The sequence below is a fragment of the Chamaea fasciata genome, unplaced genomic scaffold (assembly GCF_029207755.1).
Source record: "Chamaea fasciata isolate MVZ Bird 193981 ecotype frontalis unplaced genomic scaffold, bChaFas1.0.hap1 SCAF_6, whole genome shotgun sequence".
NCBI lineage: Eukaryota > Metazoa > Chordata > Aves > Passeriformes > Sylviidae > Chamaea > Chamaea fasciata.
In genome coordinates this window covers 61,030,898-61,057,464 of record NW_027094091.1, presented here as the reverse complement: position 1 = coordinate 61,057,464, position 26,567 = coordinate 61,030,898, and the positions used below count along the sequence as shown (strand labels likewise).

General features: G+C 38.7%; 1 protein-coding gene across 5 annotated transcripts in view; it reads left to right on the top strand.

The window, feature by feature from the left end:
- Positions 1 to 26,567, top strand: part of MAPK10 (mitogen-activated protein kinase 10) — a 145,394-nt gene that overhangs the window by 37,687 nt on the left and 81,140 nt on the right. For all 5 annotated transcript variants that reach the window (XM_066186576.1, XM_066186575.1, XM_066186580.1 and 2 more), the window contains one exon: positions 11,928 to 12,084. The gene's annotated coding sequence lies outside the window, so the exon portion shown is untranslated. The remainder of the gene's footprint in view (positions 1 to 11,927; positions 12,085 to 26,567) is intronic.

Sequence of the window (26,567 nt, the reverse complement as noted above, 5' to 3'; positions counted from 1 at the left end):
CTCTTCAATCATTGTAACCTGTGATTTCTGAACTGAAAATGAAAAACCTTTTTTTGTTTTTGGTAAGCTAGTGAAAATGCATCACTAGGTACTTTGAGGGAAAAAATGCTGCAAATACTATAAACACTGCCCATTGAATGTTTCATACATAGGGATTTTTGTCTAAATATGTCAACTGTGAGAGCACTTACAAGTTAAGTTTCGTCCAGGAACATAAACCCACGGAAACAGATGTAAAAATAACTGACTATGGTGCGTGGTTTCTAGGTCAACCAGTTATATTTTTGACTGACCTGTCTTTTTTTACTGAATGCAATCTAAAATAAAATTCTTGGATGAAGAAAACAATCTGATTATAGCCTTACAGTTGGCAGTCTTGTCCTTCAGGTCTTCATTTCTTCACATCTTGGTTACATCAGTACATATGGAGAGGTCCTATCCAAGTGGCACACTTGAACGTGGTGGGATGGCCTTTGGAATTGTTTGGCAGGTAATGGGGTAGGTAGGTAACCAACACTAATTTCATGGTGTCTTGCCTGCCTGCAATGCGTGTGTGGAGGAGAATTGGATGGGGAAATGAGATCCGGTGCACCATGGGTCCTTTATTTTGATTACACAGAGACACCAGAAGAGGCTGCTTGGAGAAGCTGTGGCTGCCCCGTCCCTGGAAGTGTTCAAGGCCAGGATGGATGGGACTCAGCAATTTGGTCTGGTGAAAGGTGTCCCTGCCCATGACAGGGAGTTGGAGCAAGATAGTCTTTAAGGTCCCTTCCAACCCAAACCATTCTGTGATTGTGACTTGTGAGCTCTAGGACAGTTCATGTACTGACTTAGAGAGGCCCTCAAAGGGCAGCTATTTGGAAATACAACCTTGCTCTGTAGTGCTTTCCTTTTAATTATGCCCAAAACTCACTCATTGTTCTAAGTAGTAAGAATGTGAGAATGAAATCTTTTAGAGCTTGTACAGGGTCACAGCACATCTACAAAAGCTGCTTCTGTGTCATGTGCAGTCTTCGTGTGTTACCACAGATCACAAACTGGTAAAGGTAACTACATCAAGGAGAGCTCAGAGTTAGACAGTGAAATGAACTGAGAGGAGACCAGAATTATGACCAAAGCTAAATGAAATGTGAGCCAGTAAATTCGCTTTGATATTTCATCTTTTGGATATCCTGCTGCTTTTCTTTTGCAAATTAACTTTTCAAAGGGTGGAAGAGGAGACAGAGCTTCAGGAAGCACTATTATTCATTCACATTTCTCCACCTATGCTTCATGCAGACACTGGCAACAAGAGGCTAACCTAGTATTTAACTGTGACTACTTACATTATTAGACTCTCAAATAATTTAAAAAAAAACTTAGGAAAGATTCCTTTGAGACTGCAAAAGTGGCTTAGAAATGCAACTTTGAAAATCATCAGTAGCAGACGTTTTTATCTAACTTGTATGCGATTTGTTTGTGGTGGTTTAGGGCTTTTTTGGGGATGCTGGGTCAGTGATGTGGAACTGGGTTTTCTTCACATGTCCAGCAGGAAAAACCTGCTTGGTGAACCTAACTTAGTGTCATGGTTTGGGGCCATCCAAGGCAACTGGATATGCTGCTGTTTCTTGTAATCTTGTGGCTGCTGTGCAGCATCTGCTTTCAGTAATTATTTTGAACTGTTTTATTTTGCATTTTAAACTCTAGAACCCTGGTGAAAAAAAAATTAATAAAGCATAATAATCTAAATATTTGATATTGTCAAAGGCCTATATAAATATAAATAAAGGTGTGTATAAATTTATTTAATAAGAATATATTGCATATTTCATTCTATGACTTTATTGTGAGTTAATAAAAGATGAGGTTGTGATCCTGACATGACATTTAAGGGCCTAGAAGAAATAAATAAGCAAATAACAAATAGTTCAGTGTAAAAATATGACCACTAGCTACCTGTTTTCAGCAGCGGCTTACAATCAGTGCAGAAGGACAGAGGCTCACCAGGTGGCTTTGCCATTGCTCTTGCTGCCTAGAGAAGCGTGCTGGCTGCTCCCACAGCAGTGGGACTCAGTCTCTATCTATTCACAGTAGCACAAGAGCAGGGGGAGGTGCCAGGGTTGAAAAACATTTTCCTTTCCTCTATGGCATTCCTTCTTTCCTCTGGTGATTAAATGGGACAATGAATTAGTGCTGCAGCTCACTCAGTAGTGCCACACCGATGTATGTAAACATGTTCATAACCAGAAGTTTCTAATTTACTTTACTTTTGCTTCATCTTACACAGCTTTGACTAAAATATGTTGTTGGTCTTAGATCTTACGTAATATTTAAGTGGTGATAAGTTCCTCTTAAAATGACAACGTTTTTGAGGTAGTGAAATAAGGAGGCTTTGGCTTAAATGTCAGTTTATCAGTTAAGAAATTTTCAGTTTGATATCTTGGATTTGTTACACAAAGTCCTTAAGCATATCCATCAGGGAAGTAGAATGGTCCAGACTAATTACTTTGCGGAATCTGGGCTGTAAAACATAACCAAAAGCTATTAGGGTGGCGCCATAAATATGAGACCTTTATTGCAAAGTAAAACACCTTCTAATGAAATTATCCAAAGCCCAGTGAAATCAGTGGAAAGATATCTATTGTCTACAATAGCTCACTACCAGACAAAATGTCACCTGCAGTAGTTTTTTTGAGATTGCATATGTGTTGTATAATCAGAAATGAAGTTACTGAACTGGCACAAAAAATTACTCCCAAGATTGAAACATCTATGTCAATCATAGAAAGCTTCTCTGTTATGTGAGTAAGAAATCTTGTGGGTTTTATAAGTAATGTAATCCAAAGACAAGATGCCACTGATATTCAGGAAATGGGGGTCAACAAATGCTGTCAGTATCTGTACACAAAGATTTATCTTATTTTGAGCCACTGCTAGCTAATTTTTTCTGAGTGTAAATGCTCTTTGGGGAGATATTCTGTGTCTTCTCCAGGCTGAGACTGTGGATATTATTTTCTTGCCTTTTATTTAGTACTGTTTGCCTCTTCTTTGTTTGAAAATTTAGTTTCATGGTGACACATTTTGTACTTTCTTTACTAAGCATGCTAAACCATAGACTCAATGAAAACCTGAAGTAATTGTAGAGCCTTTTCCTTTTGGAGGTGGGAGCAGCCTCGTACTTCTACTGATTCCCTTTGTCTGTGTTTAGTTGCATTTTTTTCATTCTTATAGACTCAGTTGCTTATAGTGGGGTTTTTTTCCATTTTCTTGATGGAAAATAAATGTTGCCTTACAAATACTTTTGTATCCATACAGATTCTGTCCAGTACTTTGTGCAAATATTTTATCTAATATTAACTAATATTTTATCTGATTAGATAATTAATGTTTTAATTTTGCAGCATTACTGTCCATTTCTGTTGACTAAACAAGCTTGTTTGGTGTTGATAAGAGTAAAATATTAAAACAATGATCTGCCTTTTCCCCCGTTTTCTTCTATGCCTAGCCATTGCAGATACCATTTCCTTTTCAAAATTTATAGGTACCTTGATTTTGTTGATCTTACTTTGCCTATTTTAATTTATTTTTTCTTTTACTATTTTTTAATATTTAATTTTCTTAATAGTTGTCTTTTTTCTTTATTTCTTTTTTTTTTTTTTTTTTTTTTTTTTTTTACACAATTGCCAGTTATGTGAACCAAATTATTGTGAAGTATCTGCAAACTTCAGGTAGACTGTGTGATGAACCGAACTGGCTATTTCCTTTATTTACTGCTTGTTAGTTGCATGTTTACAGTGTAGTCAGTGCAGGTTTATAGTGCATGTGCAACTGGTCTTAAATCAGCTAATTTGGGTGCTGGGAAGAGTAGAGTCCCAGCAGTGTGGAACTCACTGTGAACTGCACTAAAAATGGGTTGATGCCAGCTGGTGCTGCTCCCACTGCATGCTACCATGGCTATTTTAGGAGTTGAACTTGTGATGGTCCTTGTGGGTCACTTCCACGTCAGGATATTCTGTGATTCCATTATTTATTAGCAGCGCTCAGGGTGGCTTTTTCAAAGCTGAACCTGCAGCACTCTGAAATTCCTCATAATTTAATGTGGAAGTGAAGCTTGCTTTCAATATTGGGACAGATAGTGTGAGACCTGACTTTAGGCATGGGATTCACAACAAAAACTTTGCCATCCTCTGAGACCTGAAGGCATTTGGATTTCGTGTCCAGGTCCAGTGCAAAACAAAGAAAAAAGTCAAGCCATCAAAGACTTTCCTTTTCAAAGGAGCTTGGTTATCATGTCCTTATTAATATGTCCCTAAACTTCAAAATGTCCTCCAGTGTGACATATACAATTGAAGCACTGGCAGTTTTCAGACAGGATTTTAAAGAAGGGGGCTGTTTCGTTTCGAACTTTTTGATGAGCACAAATGCATCAGAACTGTGCCTATCTGACAGTACTAAGTGACGCAGGACACGGACCCATGCTTGCTCTCTGTCAGAGAGGTTTTGAATATCTTGCCATTTGATGCGGTTAATTGCTCTGTAGAGGATGTAGAAAAGCCGTAGATTCAATTTCAGCATGAGTGATCTAGCAGTATACAGAGAGAAGTAGCTGTAAATCCAGGAAAGGTATAAAAATAACTATCCCTTCAAATCTGAGAAAAATGCTAACTGAATTCTTCCTGTGTACCTCAGTAAATTTTCAGAGTGCCTTTCTAATACATTTATTTATGGAAAGGCCATTGAGCCAATTACAGTAGTTATTCCAGCCTGCCTATAGACCTCCTTATACTTGATTTTGCACAGTAGGTAAAGATATGAGAATTTCATGGATACGTTTTTCAACTTACCATCTCCATGTTGCTGAGACTGATGGTATTCCAGAGCTGGTGGTGCCTCTGAATTTAACCTCAGGAAACAGAGTCCAGTCTCTGAATGCCGTCATTTTTAGCCTTCCCTCTCTGTGGCTGGTGATAACTGCGTGTTGGAGGTTCTTACAAGGACGTCAGCATCTCCTGGCTGTTCATTCTGTGGGCTCCCTAAATATACCTTGTCTGAAAACCAGTGCTTAGCAGCGCTTCACAGAAGGTCGATGGAATCAAACATGGGATTGCATATGCTTGTCACAGTTACAGAAATTTGAGTAACTATACAACGACACAAGCTTGCAAGGACTGCTGCATGTTAATGAATCTACACACGCCTAGTAATCTGAGCTTTTCTTTATGTGAATTACGCTTAGAATTTGTGGCGCATTTTGTCAGCCTAGGGAATCCCAGATGTTGCATTCCTGGCAAGAAGTGCTGCTGCTTTGTGCCAGTATGGGTTTCAGGAGGGACAAGAAATCAACACGTGCGCACATGTGAGCTGAAATCTTTTCAGATGTAGGATGTAAAAGAGCTCTGGGTGCTGTAAGTAGAGACTGTCTGTTTGGCAGTGAAACCTAATGGCCTGTGGGGTGGCACTTCTGAAATGGTAGACACTGAGAGTTGACATGAAATGAGAAATATAGGACATTAGCATGGTGCTTTCATGATCAGAAGCCACATTCACATTTGTAATTAAATACATCAGGTGGCTCCCTCTCCTTAAGGCATCATCTTTCTTGAAGAAGAAAGTGTTTTCACAGTATTTTCCTAGATGAAGCTGACTGTAGAGGAATAGTTTGCCTGTTTGTAACTCATTTAGCGTGAAGAGAAATGAAGGAATCTCAGTACAGTCAAGATCCTTAAACAGATGTTTTCCTCCAAGATAAGACCATCACTGATTGGGCTGTGAATGTTGTAAAAGAAAAAAAAAAAAAAAAACAACTGAAGGAACTGGAAAGAGTTGTAGCTTATCCCAAGGTTGTATATTTGTGTCTTCTGACACTTACAGGATCTATATAAATATAAGGGGGGATGTTCCTGAAGTGCAAAGACACAGTGGCTCATGCTCATTGTGGTGTATCTTTAGGACTGTGAATACAGCTGCAGGCCTATAAGGAGGGGCTCATTAGTGGAGCAGAGTAAATTTTGGTACTCAGAAAGGAAACACGTTCCTTCCTCAGCAGATAATTGCATGCCTTGCAGGTGTGTGAGTATAAGAAAGCTTAGAAAGTTTTGTCCCCCTCACGACTTATGCTATGCTATGACAATGACATGTCCCGACCTGTAGGACTTCAGGCAGCTTGAACACTGAAGCTATTTCAAATTTTTGGATTGTGTATACTTTTTTCGAATACTAAGTCCTCTGTACTTAGACCTTGGTTTTCTTCCTTCCCTCTGAACCTGACAGGCAGTACCAAAAATAATTCTTTTTTTCTGCCCTCACTTCTGGTGAGGTCCTTCAGTCTGTCAGGCCGTTCTTTTCAAAAGCACGTGTAGGAGTCCAAGGATTATGCTGTTTGTTTTAAGTTTATTTAAAAACCTCAAACAAGCCAACTAAAGAAAAAATCTAATAATATACACTTTTTTCAGAAATTAACTTCTCCACCCCAGTTTCCCTTATTTTTTTTCTCCTTGGTGAAAAGTGATCAAATTATTTTTAAAAGAAACACTTGTCTGTCCAAAACCAGATTATATATTCTCAGTCCAAAACCTAGGTGTGTGAATGCCTCTTGGAAATCAAACCAAATACAGTCTTTAATGAGCTTTTACAGCTCTATTTTGTACTGCATTCAAATCTTGTACTGGTTTATAAACATGACCTATTGATGTTGTCACGAATATTTTCCAAGCATTTTGTCCAATCTTTATTCTTAATGGCTCTTGTATAACCTGCACTACCACGTGCTTCGTAGTCTCTCTAGGTCAGAGCAATTCAGCATTATATCTGGCACCTACTTTGCAGTAATTTTACCAGATGTAATGGTTGTGACAAAAAGAATTCTAGTGTGAAACTCTACATAGTAATAGAAGTGATAGAAATACCTCACTGCTTCATGGCAGTGTGCTTTGAAATGGGCTGGTTTAGCCAATGCCATAGAAAGAAAGCAAAAGAGAGTCCATCTCTCTCTTTTTTTCTGTCTCCCCTTTGCCCTTCTGCCCCAGCTATAAGCTGGGCACTTCATCCTAAGTGCCATTCAATGTTTCCTCAGTGAGCAGTGATTGATTTGGATTCATCAGAAGCGACTTTGTGCAGAGGGTTTACATTATAGTACACGTGAAAGATTATAGGTGCAAGTGTGGCAGTGTGGATTCATACCTATAGTGCAATGAGGAAAATAAATCATTATTAAACAATGAAACAATAATGAGCTTATTTCCCTCAGTGGTGTTAAGTTTTTGCATATATTCATAGTTCAGTCTGTGTGGTTGGACCCGCTGGTTTGTTTTCCACCCATGTGCCTTGGTTGATGAGAAATATGTTGGTTAGTGAGAGATTTTTTTCTTTGTCTTGCTACTCTGGTTCAAAACACAACTTCTATTCCTTTAGGCCCTGGGATTTTGCACTCAGAGGGGTTGGATAATACCCACCTTACAGAGAAAGCTCCTGTGTAACCTCAGTAGGAAAGAAAAGTGTAAAGACAAACTCAACCCGTCATGGAAACCATCTTAGTGAAAGGCAGCCTGTTTTCATGTTGAACTGTGGCTCAAATGAAGTGTACATAGGCTGCTGCTCTTGGATGGGAATTTGAGCAACCTGACCTCATCAAAGATTTCAAGATGAAACCTGGTCCACAGAAAGGGGAATGGACTAGGTGATTTTTACAGGTTCCCTCCAGCCAAAACCATTCAAAGATTCTATGGCTCATGCTTAAATCTTTAGCAGTCATTCTGATCATCAAGTTTCTATATCAGTAGCTACTTGGATGCTTGACTTGGGCCAGCATTTGGGAGGACAATTAGACGGACACTGTACAAGTTGTATTCTAGTCAGTTGTTGCAGCATCAGCTGAAAAGTTGTCTAGAGAAACTGGACTTTAATTCTTACTATTGAAAATGGTTTACACTTTTCATGCAGGTCTTTTCTTTGCACTTTTTTGGTGTTCTGTGTCATTTGGTCATGTTTGCGTAAAAACGAATATGTTGAAATCTCTTGTTACAGAGTGTCTCTGATACAGTGGGGAAATTTCTGGCAAATAAAATCCTCCCCTGTAAGCCAGTGCCCTGCAGTTGCTCCTTCACATGTGCAATTTTTTCTCAAATTTCTCAAGAAGATTTCAGTAGCACACAGCCCCCAAGACATGTACTTACCTTGTGTGTATTCATAAGGATTGCAGTAGATTTATACACTGACAAGATTTTAAAAAATGTTTGCTGTGCAGTGCTCATGGTCACAGTGTAGATGAGATACTGTCTGTGTTTTGGCTCTGCATTACACCAAGCTGACCCTTAGTTAATGCTGCAGAATTTTTTGTCAGTGGTAATTTCTCTCAGCAGATTAATTGTCCCTCCTGCTGGTGTGCCTTTGCTTGGACTCTTAACTCTTGTATTGTGATTCAGCCTTCATTGGTAGTGACTGACACCACTCACCAATGAACCTGCTTTTCCTCCCACTGGAGGAACTGCTCGAGTTTCCTTTAAAGATTGATGTTAGAGGAAGGCATCTTTTCAAGACAAGAAACTATGTGAATTTATGGCTACACATTGGTTAAATAAGCTCATGCCTAAGTCTGCCTTTAATTTGCAAAGTGGGATTTTGTCTCCATGTACTCAGAAATCGTGAGTGGAAGTCGCAAGAAATTACTGGGTCATTTGTTTTTAAATGAAAAATCTTTGTATGATCTCTCTTTTTTGACCTTCTGAGGCTATTGACTATGTTCTTTGTTGCCTTTCTGCAACTGTAAGGGAGAGAAACAACTTTTAAATGAAAGATCAAATTCTTAATCTGAAGCTTTGAGAAAAGCAACAAACAACACTGGACTTTGTGATACCATGGTAAGACTTGTCAGCCATAGCTGTAGTAGACATAGGAGAAGTGAGCAAAAGCTGCTCCTGCTGGGCAGTGGATCATGTCCTTTGGAGGACATCACACATCTGAAGTTGGAAGGCCTACACCATGCTATGGATTTAAGCAAATAATTGAAACATTTCTTTTGCTGAGGATTCTTTATAATTGCAACAGAACTCTGTTTCTTTGCTGGTAGTGTTGGCCTTCCCATTAGAGCCTTGAAATTTATCTAAGGAAGATTTGTGATAAATTATGTGCACAGGCCACATACCTCTTCCCCATTTTCCCTTCTCCTCTTCCAACTCAAAGCAGAATTCCTGCACATCCACTTTCCATCTTGTCTGCAGGGACAGCTGCTTTGTGCCCTGCTGACTCTGTATGTCTTTGAGAAGTTCTGCTTCAGGAGTTGTCTATTCCGTTCCCAAGCATGGAAGTGCTTCTACTGAGGAGCTGGTGTAGTGCAGAAGTAATTTTATTTTTATCTTCATTGAAATGCAGCTGGGACTAGGCATGAATGTGCTAAAAGGTCTTGGAAATGGAAACATCTTTTTGTGACTGGTATAATGTGCATTTCTGATTGAGAATTGGAGGCATCCATCTTACTTTTTAAACATCCAATTCATCATTTCTGCTGCTGTGAATTTCATCTGTACATCTCTTTCAACATATGGACTGATAATCTGCATCCTGCTCAGCAATAGGATAGAGATTTATTTTTTACATCATGGTTGAATGTTGTTCAGAAGTGATTAGCTATTGAACAGCACATGCTGGCCAGTCTAGTAAAAGATCTGATAATCTTGTTTAATTGTTCAAGGACTGTAGGTAAGCTCTGTGTACCAAAAAACCCCAACCCTGCAAAATCCCAAACCTTGCACTGTGCTTAGAGTTTCACCTTCAGATTTAAGTTTGACAGCAAATGCTGCCTGGTTCTTCATGACTGAAGATAATTCTACTAAATGAGATAGACTTAATTTCTAAACTTCACTGAAATGTTAAGATTAGTGCAGAGCTTATGCCCTTTCTGCAACCCAGTAAGATTGTTTGATTGGTAGTACAGGGCTGTTACTTTGGGGGAAAGTATGTTCTACTATATGACAGATGAATGTATGTCTCATAGAGGAGTGGGCCATTTTACAGCTAACAGGCTAGGTTGTTCTGCAAAAATGTGGGGATAGTAACCCACAAATATGAATTTTTTTGTCTTTTGGTATATCTTTGAGGTAGGAACTTCTGTTTAAAGTCAACCACCACCATTTTAATTGAGCAGCTTTTGGGCATTGCTTGGATTATACAGAGAAAAAGGAGCTACAATTATAATAGTACACACTGTAAAAGAAATAGAGGCAAATGATAAAACTTCATTGAGCTCTTCTGGTCAGGTTGATTAGACCTGTTTCATCAGATTATGGTAATTCAAATGCAGTGGCTGTTTAAGATGGTATTTGGCATGTGTAAAGCAACTGACACAAGAGGATACTAAACACACAGGCTCTTCATTAACAGATAAAACTCTCAAACTTTCTGGAGGAAAACATCATGGGAGTGGTCATAACCCTGATTAACCTTTCTAGCAGCAATTAAATTGTATATAAATTTGCTCTGAATTCTTGCATATCTTTGTGAGCCTTGCATACTCTTGAGCACTCTTCTTCTGATGCTATGGATTTTATTCTTTGTAAACAGGAATTCTCCACTGACTGTAATGTAAATTGCAAGGGCATGTTTCATTGTGAAGAACAAGTTATGAAAATATCTGTCAGAAATAATTACAGTTGATCCTGCTGTAGGGTAGGAATATAGATTGGATAATTTACTGGTGTCTTCCTCAGCAGTGTTTTTTATAGTGCTGTTATGAGGAATATCAGAATCTAACTCAAAATAGTGATAAAATCTCTTGTAAGGGGGGAAGAAGGGAAAGGAAATGTTATTGATCTTCTGCTCTTGACTTTGCACAGTGGTTTGTGGCATGGGTTTACTGGTGCGTGTCTGTGTAGAAAGTACTGTTTTTTGAAGATGCAGAGGCTCTTGAATGTACAAATCCTGTTTTTCACTATCATTTAAGGGTGTCTTAAAGGCCTTAAGCAGCTGTTTGCTCCTTTTGAAGTTTGTATCCTAAATCAGATGTGGCACATAGTACAAGCCTTTGTAGCAACCTAAGGATACCTGGAGGTAAATGTGCCCTGTGATGGTCTGAAGTGTGTATTTTGCCAAGTCATCCATGAAAGTGACATTTAAGCCTCCTGTAGAATGAGCAAATGGGGCAAAGCTGCAAGGCTATTGATTGCCCTTGTTCTCCCTCCCCCATTCTATAGATTATGAGACCTGTTACAGTTGCCAGGACAGCATGGCAAAAGAGAAAGATGGAAATGTATAGCTGGCAAGTGGGTTGGAAAACAGCTCTTGTAATTTCATGAGTTTGGTGGAAATTGAAGTGTCAGTATTATTCTTAAAGAGTGGACAGCAATACATCTTTCTAATGCACCCTCTCCTCACGGATATATGCAGCTGATAAGATTTTATTGATTTCCTCCCTTAAATTTCTACTCCTGATTACTTCGACACTGATGTTTTGGCTGTTTTAATTTACCTCTGCCCATAAAGTTTCTTCATTTCTCCAGATCAGGACTTGTCCTCTTCACATAAGCCTTCAAGTCTGTGCGGAAGGAAGATGTAGTATGTGGACTCCTTGTCTAATGGCACATTTAAGGAATAATGTATTTCTTGGTTTTTTGCCTTTTGAAGAGTTCTCTATACCTAAAGGTCCGTAGCAACAGAAATGTTCTCTGCTACTGACAGGTATCACAGTATCTGACTATCACAAGGCATCGTAGTGACCTCCAGGCCTTTGTTAATCCAGCAGACTATGGCAGTGCATGAAAGGACTGACCTTAGAAAGGCTGCAGAGGGTTTTAAAAAACCCAGCTACTCCAATGAGAGAAAATGGACCAGTTGGTATCTGTGCTGTTTTGACTTGGAGCATGGTAAAATGGAGCAAACAGTCCCAAAATGAGCTAACTGTCCTAAATCAGACCAGCTGAGGCTTCCTTAACCCTGCCTGTCTTTAACTCCTTTGACAGCTGTCTTCCACTGGGACAGAGGTGAAACTTCGACAGACTGCATTTGTTGAGCACTGGTCCCCAGACTTGCAGCTCTCCCCAGGAAGACCTCAGAACAATTACAAGTGTGTCACCTGGACAAAATGTAAAACTTCGCTGTCAGACTATCCTATCCCTGGTAAGGCATCTAAGGCCACCTCATTTCTGACGAAAAAAAAGCTTAATAAAAAGGAAAATAACCTGTAAAATATGGTGACTACTTGCTATGTGTTTGTGAAATGTTTGTATTGGACTGTGATGAGCATACTGTAAAAATTGCATGCAATGTAATAGGAAGAAAACTAGTGCAGGAAAAAAAAAAGAAGCTTTCTAAAGGTGTTCTGTTTGTTGGTTTTAGACATTGTTTTTAGTGTGCCTCCTCTGAGGGAGAACTGGTTGTGACCATAGATTCATTTATGAAAAATGCCTCTATGTGTTATGACGGAGCAGGTTTTGATTTACCCAGCCAATAAATCCTGGAAAAAATACTGAATGAAAATGATGTATAGATGACTAAATCTGGACAACATGGGGAGGTAGACCTGACTTATTTAGGTGCATATCTTACAGTGAAGTTTCCCCACTAAATCTAATTCTAATATTATTTCTCTTCTGCAAGAATTACTGTGTAGCTGTGGATCCTATGCAAAGCCTTATGCACATATTTACCTCTGTGATCCAGAGAATATTGCACATGCTTACATTCCCTTTAGGTCTGTATTTGATTTTTTTTCCAAAATCAAGGTCTCAATACACTTGTAAAATTCTCTGTGTAGTATGGATGTGTAGTATTAAGTAGAATAATAGTGTAAATGTTAATATAAAAGATGAGTTAGCAGTACCCAGTACAATGTGACTGTTCTTAGGTCATCTTTGAGTACCCATGAACTAATAAAAGATGATTAATTGTTATAGTGTGCTAAAACACTGAGAAGGACCAAAGATAATTCTGAATGACATTCTGGGTTAAATTAATTTGCTAAGCAATGCAGAGAACAGCTGCAGAAAATCACAAAGCATTCTTGTATCTTATGTAGCCTGCTTTTTTTTTTTTCTTTTCCCCCTTGTGACCAGTTTACTTAGCTTAACTTGTTTTTTTCTTTGTGGTCCTTTTAGTTCGATAAACATAGTCAATTATATTCATGATAGGATGTGGCTGGGTAAACTCAGTTTCCTAGGAACTGATGCTACTGGAGGTACAACTGTTGTCTGCTTGTTAAGTGAATGCAAGGGAAATTGGAATAAATGAGGATTTTAATGTTTTAATTTAAAGCTCTTTTCCAACCTTAATGATTCTATGACTCAATTTCCATTTCTGGGTCCCCAGTATGTCATGTCAAGATGACCTGCCATTAAACAATGCTTTGCTGTTGCTGGAGAGGAGGTGTTGATGCTGCTTCAGCTGTTCTTCAGCCTGGCATCCCTCTCAAGTCAGCTTGAGAACACTGGTCCAGTGCATGTACCAGGATTAATTTTGATGAGAACAGGATTGTCATGATAATATTGATAATATGAGAGGTTAGAGAAGAGACAGAACTACTCATGAATCTGTGTTGTGGAGGAGTTGATGGCAACTCAAAATGCAAGACAGGCCAAGCTGAGCTTATTAGATTAATACAAGAGAAAAAACCTTTGTTCCCTTTTCACTTTGTGACTAGTGAAACCTTGCTCAGTACCAGGGTTCTCTAACATTCCCAGCAGGAAGTCACTGAAATGGTGGAGTTGGCAGTTTATGGCTAAAGACAGGAGGATTAAGGCTGAAGCATGCAGGCTCCACGCCTCCCCAAAAGTCATTTCCTGTACATTTTTGGTAGTTTCTGTACTTCATAGTAAACAAAATGAGTCCTCTTCTCTGAGACCATAGTCTCTGTTGGCTAGATGTACAGGGCTTACATTTCCAAGGAAATCAGTATTTACATAGCTTAGGTGTAAAAAACCACTGAACTTCTTGTCATACGTGACTCAGAATATTTTAAAGTGTGCAGAAGCAGTGCAAATTCTTTATGTCTTAGAACTGAGGATAAACAGCACACTTCAGCACAGGAACATTTTCAATATGCTATTCTGGGTACTGAAATCCTGTCATTCACAAAATGTATCTGTTTCACATATCTAGTCTGCCAAACCTGTTCCATTCAGCTTAGAATTTTTTGGAGTTCTTGAGACACAAATTTACATGGTCAGAATATTGCAATATTCTTGAATCTTCTTTTTTTCAAAGTTTGTATCTTCAGCTGTAAATTATGAAGACATGCTACCTGCAGATAAAATGCTGCTGTTAATCAGAGAGCCTGAGAGATTGTGACAGGGAACTGAAATCAAACACAATTTTTGCGTAGGACTCAGGTAGGATCAGTTGCAACTCAGAGTAATCTGCTGAAATGATTCCCTCTTGTTCTTTCAGATAATGTGTTTCATTTAAATTACATAGCATGGGGCACTGAGCCCCTGTGTGAGCAAAGTAAAGACAGCTGGTACAAGGGATTAATAGTGATGCTTCTTTACTGCAGAGGTTTGGCCCTGTAATTTAGAGAAACAGGTCAGAGTCATGAGAAGGGGAACAGGGCAGCATATTCCTTGCTGCTCTGTTGAGGTCAATAAGTGGCATTTCTGCTGATTGAGTTTCAGTTTTGGAAAGTGTCTGAACAGTTTTGTTTATATTGTGTATAACGCACATGCCTATGTATATTTGTGGAAAATCAATAATGGTATAAAATGCCTGCCTTCAGTTTTCACCCCTTTTGTGTGAATCAGGGATGAAACGTTTTTATAACATTGTGTCTAACTGGACGTCTACTGCAGTGAATTTGTTGGGCTCATGAAATATCACAGAGGACAAGACACCCATAAATTCACTCAGATGAATTAATGAACACTTAAACTACTAAAACCTGATTTTCTCGTTGTTTCTTGCTCCTGATTAATCACACTTCCAAAACTGATTCAGTGTTGAAGGACAAACAGACAAGATTTATTCCATTAAGGGGAAAAAAAGAAAAATCTAAGCCTTTCATCCTGCTTAGCAATGTCTGCAGAAATGGCAGAGTTTACCCTGAGATGCTGCAGGACAGGAGCTGTCTCAGGCTGTCCAGTTTACAGTGTGTTGACAGTCACCTACAGGGACCCTTCACTGGCATTGCAGGGGCTCAATGTGGCACCTTTCAGATGCGCTCTGTGGTAAGGCAGGTGGGCTGAAACTGTGCTGGTACAACTCACAAAACGGTTTGTTAGGTAACAAATGGCAGCTGGATATAGAGCTTGGAACAAGAAAATAGCAGTGGTAGTTAACCAGATTTCAAGCATCTTATGGTGACCAGTTTGGCCAGTTCATACTTATTGTTGTAGTTATCCAGAAGTGTTATTATATTAAAGATATTTTCATAGTGCAAACAGGTATAATAAAAGTTGAATTTTTATTCAGTGAATGCATTACTTCTATATAAAGCTGTGGTATACATTTAGAACTCTACTTTTATTCAGATTTATTCATGGTGGTCAGCTGGGGCCAAAAAAAGCCAAAAGACCCTTTTAGCGTTAGCCAAAACTAAAACCTAAACAAAACCCTCGGACCTCAAACAAAAACCAAAGGAAAGATATAAAAACAAAATATATTGTGAAAGTAGCATCTGCTTTGATAAATAATACATTTTGCAAGATTGTTATTCAAGCTGATGAGCTATTGAGATTAAAAAATAAAATTTAAAAAAACCCCCAGGACTGTAAAACACCTTCTTGTGAGGTTCCAATCTGGTGTAAGATTTTATCTTTTGTTTGTTTTTAAGGCTCCAGCTTTTGTATGGGTAGTTGTAGGTACTTAAATTACACAAAATCTAAGCCGCCTTCTTCATCACGCCCTAAAGAACAGAGTATTGAGGACAAAGAGGATCAGCGGGGTCACAGAATAACTGATAGAGTCTTTGTACTCAGGAAGAGAAGTAGGAGCATGGTTACTTTTATAGCCACTCTTACAAGGGCTTTAAAAGCTCATTCTGCTTCAGAAATGTCATGTTCCTTTTCCTGTATCCCGTCATCATTCACAAATCTCTGCCCAGCCTAAGTAAAAACTCCCTGTCATTCAGAAGAACATGAAATCTGTTATTATTCATGTATCCGTTTGATTTCACACCAAAACCCAGAAATGTGCTGTAGAAGAAAAAAAAAAAGTTAAGGAAAGAGAGATTATAAAAATACAAGATTTCACAGAGAAATATATCAGTTTATTCAGCTGCTCATTTCTACTCCAATATGTTTGGATTCAAAAAGAAAATGCAAAAAAGAAAGCACTTAGCTATGCAAGCAAAATTGGATATTTTCCTTTTTTTCTGGGAAACAAGGATTAGTTTCTCTTAAGTCTTCCTTGACAGAAACACAATCTTCCTTAACTTTTGTTTTGTTTAGGAGTTTGACCTTTCTTATTTATATTAATTTTCAGTAGGTGGATTAAGGCCAGGCATCTGAGCCACTATTCACCTGACTGAGTGAACATATAAATTGTTTTCTAGTGTCTTTGTTTTATTATCTCTCAAATGTGTGTGGAGGAACTCCTGAGGTCTTTACAAAGGAACCTATTTTTGTAGAACATCTATATCCTACTTTTGCATGGTGCACTGTACCTGGAGAAGGGAAAGGTCGAAAATGTATGGTTTTATCACCAGGTTTGCAGTAAACAGTCAATTACCTTGGAAATACATTTACTATGCACACTGTTGCAAGGGGTTTATTTAGCACAGTGTGTGAAAGCTATCCTGTAGTCTACAGGAGGCTGTGAAGAAAATTTCTCGCCTAAATTCAGCTATTTTTCATGGATAAAGAGTCATTTTTGTGCAGAGCAGCTTCGTGGCATTCATTGCATGCTGCAGTAGCTCATGCTACCATTTTGAAATCAAGAAGAGGAATCAATCAGCTGTTTCACAGCGGCATAATTCCTTGCAAGTGGTGTCAGGTCAGTTGGATTTAAGTTGATTTATCTTATGTTTAGTGTCTATGGGAGCTGGAAATGTTATTGGAAAACACTTAGGGCCAGTCATATCTGATTCTCTGAGCATCTGTTCTCATTTAGGAAGCAGGCTCAAACTAACTCATGATACAGGGAATTAGTGTCTTTCAGTGCAGTGTTTTCAGCTTGGCACTGAAAAGCAGGCAGCAGAGCTGGCTGGTTGTGCTTTCTGGACATGTGGCCTTTGCTAGGTTCAAGAGAACAAGGAAATGTATGGATATATTTTATATATTCATATATTTTATGTATACACATTTTTAATAATATTTCATACCTGCTTAGGAGTCCAGAAGACAGCAATAGAGTTGAAGTGAGAAAGGTGCTGTAGCTTCTGCCTGCTTCAGGAGACTACATTTGTAGTTGAAGTATAAAAGCACTGGGAGGTAATTCCAGACACCTTTACATTTGCTGGTCTGTTGCCCACTCAAACTGCACTTGCCTTCTTGTGGTGCTTAATTCTTTGCCTGCTGCAAGAAAAGAACTAAGTGTAATTGGGATTTCAGTAGCCAACAGATGTTTCAGAGACAGAAAATGATCCCCTGCTGAGCCCTCGATAAAGGCCGACACCACCCCCCCAAAAGAACCCCAACATGTAAAAGCCCTGAAATCTTAATCCCAAATTCTAGAGCTCTGGTGTATGACCGAGTTCTCCTTTTTTTCTTTTTTTCATTCATGTTTACATTTGTAGTTTAGGACAGTGAATGCCAATGATCCAGTGGGATTGTGCAAGGGCTCTGTTATGCTTTATGAGCATGGGCGTCCACTGAGACTAATGCAAAGCTGCACTGTCCCTTGGGAGCTCTAGGAAGCATTTACGCCTTGGGCACACACACTAAATGGTTGGGATTTTCCTAGAACAAAAAGGGCATTTGGGTTTATATCTCCCATAAGAGCTTTGTCTTCTTCAGATGACCGTGAGCATTATGAACACATGTAAGGGGTGTGGTTGTTATTGCCACTGATCTGATAGCCTGTGTGCATGAAGCTTTGCGGCACGTGCAGTGTTTGTACACTCCAAACTTGTAGTCTGACTGGGATGGGGATCAGGGAGACGGGTTCATGATTTATAGGGAATAGAATTAATCAAGTGTGAAAGGCTGGACAAAATGAAGAGTGTTTACCTTGCTGTTTTCTTGTGAGCTTAAAGAAAGCTTGGCACTTTGGACATCGGAAGGTTTCTGGCTGTGGAGGAGCTCTGGTAATTGAGTCACAGCTGAAAAAGAAGCCAAAATTATAGCCTTTTAAAAATTACATCAGCAGGTTCTAAAAGGAAGAGCCTGAGAATTATTCCTGCATTTACATTTAGGGAGTCAAAAGTAGGATACAGTTGTGTTCTACTTCTTAAATTCTTTAGTATAAGTATTTGTGTAAAATATGTGTTTACCTTTTTCAGGTCAATGTACTTTGTGATACTCATCTTGGGCATTCCAGTCCAAATTCTTTCAAAGTAACACATAAGTTTGTAATTTAAGTTTTCCTTTGGTCTTTCTTTCCCTAGTGCTTCCTTGCATTACTCACCACAGAGTTCTGGTGGCAAAGCCTGTCTCAAGGATACTCAGCTTGTTCTTGCTAGGGTATACCTCACCTTATTAATGGTAGTGTTTTAGGGAAGAGGAGAGAAGTCTTCAATCCATCTGGTGTAGCCAGGTAAATTAACCTTGTTCCTTAATTGTCCATAGCCCCCTTGCCTTACTGGGCCAGATACCCATAGTTGTTGCTGTTTGCCTCTACTCCCAGCTCTTAGGGGAGCTGGGATACAAGAAAGAATAGGGTTTCTAATGTCATGTCACATTTGAGTTACATTCAGTACCTGTGAAAATCTTGATTTCATATGAGGTGTTGGACCTTGCATGTTTGTGCAGATTTTGAAAGCCTTTTATCCTTGTCTCTGAACATTTGTTCCTCAGCAGAGTCAAATATTTCTGAAGACTTTCCTCAGCAACCCAAGAATTGGAGAGGCAGAGTCACCTGTTTGTCTAAAATGTCTGTGCTTCAGCTGTGCTTTAATCAGTTAAGTCATTTCTGTGTAACTCTGAAGCACCCATGCTTTGAAGTGGTGCTGCGGGCCTCTGCCTGGAAAAATCAATTCCAAATTGTTATTTACCCATAGCAGGGAGACTTTCCCTGCAGTCAGAAAGATGTATGAGCTAGTGTCTCTGTGTCTTAGAGGCAATGAGGAGGGAGGAATTATGAAATAGCCTGTTTTGGTTTCTGCTTTTGCTTTTCCCAAACGATTTGTCTAGAAAATTGCAGACTTTGCCTCTTTGGCTCCTTTTTCTCCTTCCCGAAGAAATTCCTATCCCCTGACTTTATCAAAGTCACTTTGTTTGAATGCTACAGAACAAAGAGAACCAAAGGAAAGAAATTACTTTCTTGTGGCAATTACCTTTTGTGTTTTAGCATGCTTTTCCTTGTTTTACTTTTTAATAAGAAACTAAAAGGAGCATGACTAAAAGGTTTTGATCACTCATTACCTGTCCAGTCTAAGTTCACAAAACTGTAAATTTTTTCCCTAATGTGCTAGTTTGCAGTTAGCTGTATAATAGGAAACGAACAATAGCCTTCATGATTCTGTATTTATGCATTAATCACCTACTGTATTTCTGGTTTTGCTACGGAAAAGCAAATGGCACTTGCAGCAACACTCCTTTGGCAGCAGCAGACATGCTTTCTTTAAATAGTTCATCTCCCATTGTTTAGTGATGCTCTGGAACTTTAACCGTATTCAGTGCATAAATAATTATCATTATTATCCCTTACGCTTTGAAGAACTTTCACCCAGCATTATCTACAGCTAGACTGGAGCAAGGAAACACCCACGTTTGCTGGGTTTGTACCTGCCTAAATCGAAGGGGTGTTTCTTTCTTTAGCCATTCTACATTAGCATGGCACATTCTAAACAACAGCAGCATAGGTGAATGGCTACAGTCCAGCAGTAGACAAGCTGTTCTTTCCAGTCAGCTATTGATCATCAGAAACACAGGGTATTGTCTTACTTCATTAAGATTTTTTTTTTTCTCATATATTTCAGGTTTTAATCAAAAGAAGCCAGAAAGTATCAAAGTGTCTTGTGTGTTTTGTAAAACAGTATGTAACTGCCATTTGATATTAACAGCTTGCAGATATTTTGCGATAAATCCTGCTTGCATCCTGGAGATGAGTTGTTCTAGTAGTATTTTGTTATGGGAGTAATTAAAATTTGCAAATGTTAAAGCTTAGAAAGGGGAAAGCTTTTCAGAAGCAAATGAATCTGTATTTTAGTTGTTTGAGAAATAAGCTGTTTTGTAGCTGCAGAATTTACAGTGTAATCTGCTCATGGATTGCAGCCTTGCACTCCATAACTAAGCCTCTTACATTTTTTAGAGTAAGAGTGTTTTTGGTTGTGTGGCCACTGTATTAATATGTAAATACAAACCAAGGCAGGGATTGAACACCCTAATTTTGCAAATGAATGAAGCAACTATCATTGTTTTGATTAGAAAATTTGGATTACAGGTGTCCTAAGGTCCCTTCCAAGGTGAGTGATTTTTTGGCTCTGTTCCTGAATAACCATGAGGTGTGAATTAGCTGGCTCGGTTCAGTGACCAATTACACAGCCCATTTAAAGGTGTGATGATAAATACAGATGTTGCAGCTGAGCAAGTTATTCCACAATCCTGAATAACTTTTCACATCTCCATCATGCATACTTCGATACAGGAAAGATGAGCATTGGTAGAAAGTAATAAATTTATATCAAATAAGTAAAAGCATGGATAAACTTTATTTTGGTTGCATAATTTTTTCCCCTTAAGTGACCAAATCTGTTAATTTTCCCCCTAAATTGGATGAAACTGACCAAAATTGCTGTTTACTACAGCGCCACATAATTAAGGTACCCTGAAATAGGAGCTGTAACAGGATCTAAGTGCCCTGGCCTTTCACACATTTGTCCCAAAGACAGAATTTTGCTTTTGGCTGGGATATTAATTCTTTTTACAAGCACCCTTCATTAATGGGGTGGTTAACATGTGTAACAGAGCAGTTTGTAAGAATGAGATCCAATGGCATACAGTTCAATTAATCAGAAATTAATTCCAAAGCATTCAAACTTAGTATATATGTTTTATTCAAATCTAATAATTTTCTTGATGCTGCTTGATGCAGAGAGTAATCAAGTATTTTTCTCTATGCATTCCATAAAATATAGGTAATTTTCACCAGTCATAAAGTGCCAGGGACATCTGTGTGGAAGGCAAATGTAACTGAATTTGAATTAGGTTTGGAGGTTGACTTGGGAGTGCATTAAAAATAGTTTTGATGTGATTCAGTACATACCTTCAGGCATCTTTGCGACTGACATTTATCTACAAAACAGCTTTATATTGATTTTATTTTTTTAATAGAGAAAAACAAATTTCTGAGAGGGCAGTATTTTTCTTTCAGCTGTGTTGAGACAGTTACCTCAATTTTTTATTTTTCTTTTTTCTTCACAAAGAGAAAGCAGATTAAAATCAAGTGCCCAAAACAGGAACAAGGCATCTTGCTTTCACCATTGTGGTAAATGTTATCTTATGTGAGGCAGGCAGTGTTTTACTGTGCTCATCTCTTCCCAATTAGCTTTTCTTTGGGTTTTTTTTTGCTTACAGTAGTAGCCACAGTCTCACACACTTACCACTCCAGGTTCTCCTGTGCAAATTCAGCACTGCTTCCAACATCAAAGCTAAATTTTACTACTCTAGGACGTGGCAAGGATTTATTCAGGGAGTGAAGATATTCAGCTGCAAATGAAAAGATGGTATGAGAGATGATGGCAAGATCATCATAAACTTTGACTAATCAGCTGCAGCATCTTGCAGAGGTAGGCTCTTTTCCTCATAATACCTGTTCGTAACAGTAGTGTATTACCTCTGAATGTGATATCTTGGGCTGTATAACTCGGGCATTTCAACCAAATATAGTCAGGTGAGGAATTCTGTCTCGTAATAACTGCCTGGAGAAAAAATGAGAAGCTGGTAGCAAGACCAGACTTAGAGCTCATTTGTTCCTGTCTTCTGCATATGAGCTGTGATCATTATGAATATCTGCTTATCAGTCCCCTGTCTTTTCAGTTTGTTTGTTCTTTTTTGTTTCATATACATTTCCTTTTCGGTGCTATCCTAAAATTATTTCTTTCCTTTTCACTCTCTTTTCTCTTCCAGCAGCTGTTTTAGAGCTACTTGCATGATTCTTGTGAATTTTAACATGCCATCACTTCTTTTCCCGGTGGAAGATGATCTATTTCTGCTGGGATATAACCTCAATAATTACACTGTTCACACCGCTGCTTTCCCTGGTTATTCCAAGAATAATTAAAATGTGAGTGTAGACAAAACAGAAAAGTACTCTTTTGCAGTAGAAACACTCTCCTTGACTATTATTAACCCCCTTGCAAATTTCAGTTCGTATTTATCCTCTGGGATAAATATCTAGAGCTGTAAGAAAAAAGTTACATAAAAAAGCTGATAAGCATAAAGATTTGGTCTCTGAAGTGAAGACCAATTTGATAGGATATTTGAACATGTATACCCCTATTATAACTGGCCGCAATTGTATGAACAATGTGGGCAAATTGCAGGACTTCTTTCCTTGTTCCAGCATGTTAAAGATCTGAGAGCCCACGCTTGAAATTCTGTAGGAGTCTGGGGATCAGACATTGCCATTGTCCGCTGGCACACTTTGTCATGCTGTGTGAATTTGTTCAGGTCTTCATTATTTCCTACACTCTTGTTTACACAGAGCAGAATAGCCAAGTTTCAGTAAAGGAAAAATATAGTTACAGGAGTTAGAACATTACCAAAAGCTTCAGAGAATTTATACAGTGGTGAGAGTATGTATTTTCAGATGAAGGAGAGAGGAATTTCAGTACTGGAAATGCATGAAATTATTCAAACACATTTTCGAAAAGGAAGCATTAATAATTCATGAATGTTAATCTTTGAACATTAGTGTTTTTAAAGAAGGTTTTTAAGTGACATCTGAATTGATCAATTGCCCCCGTCATTGAATTAGAACAGGATGGGTTTTTTAAATAACTTTAGGTGATGGTGCTATTTCATTAATTTTTTTTCATTCCCTGTATCTTTATGTTTAGGAATGAAATGTAATGAGATAGTAATAAATACTTGAATTCTCCTTTTGTAGAACAAGTAGAGAACTACAAGTTGGTGAAGATAGGGAGCACGTTCACTGTATCCATTGTGCACTTGCGATGTATTTGGGTGGTAATATCAAATAAATAGAAATGCTGGATTTGATTATTTGATATGAATATATATGGCTTCCTCTTATTACTGAGATTATCACAATTGATGGGACTTGGCACAGATATTGGTAGACGTCCTGAGATTCTTTCACAACCTTCCAGTTTGCAGCCACACTTTGCCAGATTTAAATATAGTGAAGTTTTTCATACAAGTAGTTCTTTCTACTTTATCTCCAGCTGCCATTTGATCCCTGTTTAAATTGAAATTTGCACTTCTAATTTTGATTTTCTTTAATTCCCTGTGGGGCTACTTTTTAAATTAGGAATTTAAACATTTGTTTCCATTTTGTTTTGTTGTAGGGCATGTAAGCATCTCTCAGAGTATAGTTTCAGGAGCATGGGAGGTGGTGAGAGCAGCACCAGGGCTAGTTTGGGATATTCATTTCAAGTACAGCAACACTGGTTTAAATACAGGTCAAACAGCTGCTGCAGTTTTTCCTCATGAAGAACCTTGTTTCAGCCCTGGATCAGTGCATTTGACACAGATGGTTGTGCTGTGGGGTGAGATGAGCAGCCCTGCCTGCCTGGACTATGATGAAGAAAGCAGTATTGCAGCAGGGCAGCTGGCTCCTTCATCTCTCTGAATTAAGAAGTTACATGGAACTTTCCTGAGGATTGACATTGGCCTTCTCAACTTTCACAGAAGGTTTTAAATATACTGTGACGGGTCGAGGCATTATCCACTGGGCATGAGGGACTTACCTGTTGATTAGGGGATGCTGGGATGAGAAACCATCATGAAGATATTTTCTCAAAAGAAAGTGACTGTGATGCTTTTCCAGATCAGAGACCTCAGCTTGGTGGGTGCAAGTGCTTAGGCTCTACTTGGATCAGCAACAGCCCAGACCCCTCAGGCTTGAGGCTTGCATCTCCTAGGTTTAAGACAAACACAGTCTCCCTGTCCATCATCCAGGAGCCACTTACATGAAGGATAGTGCAGTCTGGGTAGAAAACACTCCTAGGCCAAAAGATTTAATCTGACTGGGCCGAATTGCCCAGACTTTGCCTGGGTTCCAATATCATACAGCACTGATGGTGAGGAAAGAATTCAAGGACAAACAGAAAGGTTTACTGCGGGAGGCTGTGTTTGAGAACTGCAGCTACTGTTGGTTTTCTAGTCTGTTTTAACTGGTCTCATTCCATGGTTTCTTCTCTGCACTCAGTAATTATAGTAATAGTATTGATTTAATCCTTTCAGTCTTCAAAGAGCTGTTTGCATAATAATTAGATAATCCCCCTGACCCCTGGAGAGAAGATAACCATTATTAAAAGTAAAAAGTCCTTATTCCGAAAAGGAAGATTTGATAGGAATACTGCAGGTAAAGAGAAGTTCATGCCAGAAATTTGGGCATGTCTTTAGTCCATATTCTGTTTTGAAGAACAGCTTTCCATGAGGAAGGAAGAGTGGGGTGAAGAAGAGGGTGTGAAGCAGGAGGCCAGGCAGAGGCCAAGCCTCAGTGGATGCAGGCAGCACTTCCCTTGGTGGCTGTGCCACTGAACAGCTCAGAGGTTTTTCAGGATTTTCTTTATCTTGCCTTCACAGCTGCTTTCCTCCTCCTGATTTTAGTGCCTCCTAGTTTTGTTTTGCCTGAGAGTAGATCATGTGTTTGCTGCTGAGTCTTGTATGTTTTTATGGGTTCTGGCACACAAATGCCTTGATCATGATGAAGATTTGGGATCCCATTGTGGCTTTGGTGTTTCACGGACAGGTTTTCTCCCTGTGATGCTACTACTGTGTGCAGTCTCTGGCTTCCCAGAATATTTTATTCTATCACTAATGTTCTGTTCTCCCGGTTCTTTCCCCCTTGGGTAATTTCACTCAATATTGAAAAGGTAAAGTATCAGAAGGGGGGTAAAGAAATGCTGGATGCTTATGCTCTCATGAAAAACTCCAGTCCCTGGTGAGTGATGCTGTTTGTCTCAGTAGCTTCTTGTTTTATAACTGCTTTATGTTGTAGCACAATTATCTCAGCATCAGGCCAGTTCTTTATTCTGACACTTCTTAAACATCTCTAGTGATGTGGTGTCAGCTCGCTCCAGAGGAGACGTGATCAAGGAGATCTGCGCAGCTGAGTGTGAATCTATTTTTTGCCTGAAGGAATTAGAAGTTACATACGTGTGTGATTACTTACAGGACACTGAAGGGAACCTTTTATGAATTCAATAAACGCTTCAAAACGTGAAACCGAGTCTGTTTTGTCCTGGGTACAGCTTTCTGTGCCACGGAAAGGTGGCACGCATTCCTGTTGTATAACTGGAGGAACTCAGCTCCGTAGTGATTCATCCAGCATGTCTCATGTACAGAGGAATAGGAGTATTGATCTAGGCCATTAAAACATATCATACTTCTGTTATTTTTAAAAGCATTAACTGCACACAAGGACAACATCATAAATTCTAAAATATATTCCAGTTCATAAAAATCACCAGTCTATTGTTCTGCCCAGGGTGGCTATTAACAGTGACAGTAATTCCTGTGGACAGCTGAGGAGCTGGGCATGACTAGTAATGCATACATAATACAAAGTATGTCTTCTCAATAGACCCTCACAGCAAATTCAGGGAGAAACCAAATCCCCCCAATTTTCTTCCCTTCCTTTCTTCGTTTTCCACCATTAAGCTCTGTCTTGAACGTGGTATGTCATCGCTATTGACATTTCAGTCATTGATTATTATAGCAATGTAATGCATACAGCCAGTGAGTGTATCTGCAGCATGACAGTGTAATTACCTGCTGGCTTTCCAGAAATCATTGGCAATATATCTTATGTTAAAAGCTTTTTTTTAAAAAAAAAAAAAAGGCAAAAAAAAAGCTTCCTTTCTTCTTTTTTTGTTTTAAAATAAACTATTATAAACCCCCTGTGGAATATGAGACTCTGGTAATGACTCAGTGGGCAGTGAGAAAGCAATCTCAGGCACTGTAACATGATGCAGAAAAGGTCATAAACTTGCTTTCATAACAGGATTATTCATATATTCATTCATTAAAAATTAAACACACGTGGGAGCACATGATGCATTGAAGTTGGCAAGTATTAGTGAATACTTTCTTGTAGTTTCTTTACTCCTGATCAATTGGTGTGAGTTGAAATGACTCCAGATTGAGTCTTGTCTTGCTTAGCGCCATTTACACTTGAAGTAAGTTAGTTGTTCCTACTGAAGACAAGTGCCATGAGTAGCTACATAGCGTTTCAGAATCATAACTTTATGGAGTGATGGTTGGATGGTTGTTTTGTTTTCATTTTTTAAGTCTTTACAATGAGCTTACATTTAGCAGAAGAACACGAAGTTCTATATAATTTATCTCATTTTAGCTGAAAGTTGCTAGTTTTTTCATGGTGCA